This window comes from Coptis chinensis, chromosome 3 (assembly GCF_015680905.1).
Source record: "Coptis chinensis isolate HL-2020 chromosome 3, ASM1568090v1, whole genome shotgun sequence".
In the NCBI taxonomy this organism is placed as follows: Eukaryota; Viridiplantae; Streptophyta; class Magnoliopsida; order Ranunculales; family Ranunculaceae; genus Coptis; species Coptis chinensis.
Window position 1 is genome coordinate 50,828,283 of NC_141458.1, and position 2,550 is coordinate 50,830,832.

A 2,550-nucleotide genomic window follows, 5' to 3' on the forward strand; every position below is an offset into this window, starting at 1 on the left:
CATGCAGCGTTGGAAAGTACCAGGGGCATTGCAAAGACCAAAAGGCATTTGTTTGTATGCAAAGGTTCCAAAAGGACATTTGAAAGTTGTCTTTTCTTGATCAGCTGGATCGATGACAATTTGAAAGTAATCGGAATAGCCGTCAAGAAAATAGTAGTAAGCATGACCGGCTAAACGTTCTAGCATCTGGTCAATGAATGGAAGAGGGAAATGATCTTTACATGTTATGACATTAAGTTTGATATAGTCAATGCAAATTCTCCATTTCACCGGGATGCAAGTGGAGATGCATTCATCATTTTCATTACGCACAACAGTAATGCCGAACTTCTTGGGAACAATGTGGACAGGACTAACCCAAACACTATCAGAGATAGGGTATATGATACCTGCATCTAGTAAGCATAAAACTTCCTCCCTTACCACCTCCTTCATGGCGGGGTTAAGTCGATGTTGCAGTTCTCACGATGTCTTTTGTCATCATCTAGATGTATGTGATGCGTGCATACACTAGAGTGTATTCCTTTCATATCATCTAAGGACCAACCGATAGCAGAGCGGTGTTCACGAATGACATGAATCAAATGTGCTTCTTCATCGGTAGTCAAATAGGAAGAAATTATTATAGGGTGACTACCATCAGGATCGAGATGCACGTACTTCAAATCAGAGGGCAGAGATTTTAAATCCGGAGTTGGAGGATTGGGGATCAAGGATTCGTGAGGGGCCGCCTCTTTAATGGAAAAGAGCGAGTCAAGTTCTTCTGAATCGGTTAGTAATGCAGTAGTAAGGTCAAATAGTGGTATTGACTCTAATAATGCAAGGACATCCTTAACGTACGAGTCATCATCAAACTCAAGATTATCAAAATAAATAAATTGGTGTACCTCATCTGGGGGAAAAGAGTTTGTGAAATATTCCTATGCCAGATTATCAACCATGCTAATCTCACCCTCAATGTCAGGATTGGGAAGTTGTTTCATTAAGTTGAACACATTTACTTCTATAGAAAGGTTCCTGAAATACATTGTCATAGAACCATCCCGACAATTAATTAGAGCGTTAGCAATTGCAAGAAATGGACGTCCTAAAATGATAAGAATGGAGTCACAGGCAACTTCGGTATCTTGAATGACAAAATCAACGGGGTAGTATAAATCTTGGACCTTGACTAGGACATTTTATACGATGCCCTTTGGGTACCTCATGGAGCGATCCGCGAGTTGCAGGGTCATACTGGTAGGTTTTAATTCATGAAGACCTAACTGCTTAAATAAGTAGTAGGAAAGTAAGTTAACACTCGCACCTAGGTCTAAAAAGGCGGTAACGGTATACTTGTCGCCCAACGTGCATGGTATAGTTGGTCGACCTGGATCCTTATATTTAACCACACCATTGGTAGCAGTAATAAAGGGAAACTACTCAGTGAGGAACGCTTGTTGAGGAACATTCGTTCGTCGTTTGGTGGTGCACATGTCCTTTAAAAACTTAGCATGCTTGGGCAAATGCTTAAGTGTATCGAGAAAAGGTAGGTTTATGGTCAAATTTTTGAAGGTTTCTCGGATCTAATCAAAATGCTCGTCAGGTTTGTTCTTTGCCAAACAGGCTGGGAACGGAGCTTTTAGGTGGAATCGCACATATGGATCAGTGGCGTCTTTTCCTATGGTTGCAGATTTGGAAGGAACAACTTCGTCCGATATAGGTTGCAAGGTAGGAATTTGAAGGACGTCAGCTGCGGCTTCCGTTGGTTGAATGTCTGGCATACATATGTGATTGTCAACGGTTCGGCCATAACAAATAGTGGTGATGGCATTCACCTAATCCTGGCTGGGATTACTAGATCCTGGTGCATTGATGAGTTCAAAGGCAGTGTTTGTAGGCTTAGGGTTAGGAACTGCTTGGCCAGGAATCACGCCGTTTTGACTTTTATCTTGTGCTAACAACTGAAGAGACTGTTAGATAGATGCTAGGATTTGAGACTGTTGATTCATGTAATTCAGTAAAGTTTTAGCCGTTTTATCAGCAGTGGATTGTACCAGTGGGGTAGCAGGAACAAGTTCATGGTTATTGTTTATGGGTTGATTTTGGTAGCCATAACCTGGATTAGCATGAACAAGGCTGCAGTTGTTTTGGTACCCTATATTGGCGGTGTTAGGAAACTGACTTTGCCCTTGTGAGAATTGTGGAGGACTCCCTTGACGGTAGGAATTGTAGTTCGTGGATGGCCGTATAGGAGGGTTGTTAAAACCCGAAGGAGCTGGCTGTTGGGCAGGGATACGCCAAGCCAAATTCGGATGTTGTCACCAAGGTGCATTAGGAATGTGGAAAGCAAAAGCCTTTTCAGATGGTTGGGGAGGGCACTCGTATGCCAAAGGACAATAAGAATTGGAGTGCTCAGGACTTAAGCAAAGAAGACATGGGGAAGCGTTGGCGGCCAAGACTTGTTTAGGGTTTTGATCATTCACTTTAATAGAAAGGGCATTGACCTTTTTGGTTAGTGACTCGATCAGAGTTTTTAATTCTGGATTGGGTTTGACCTCGAACATAGAC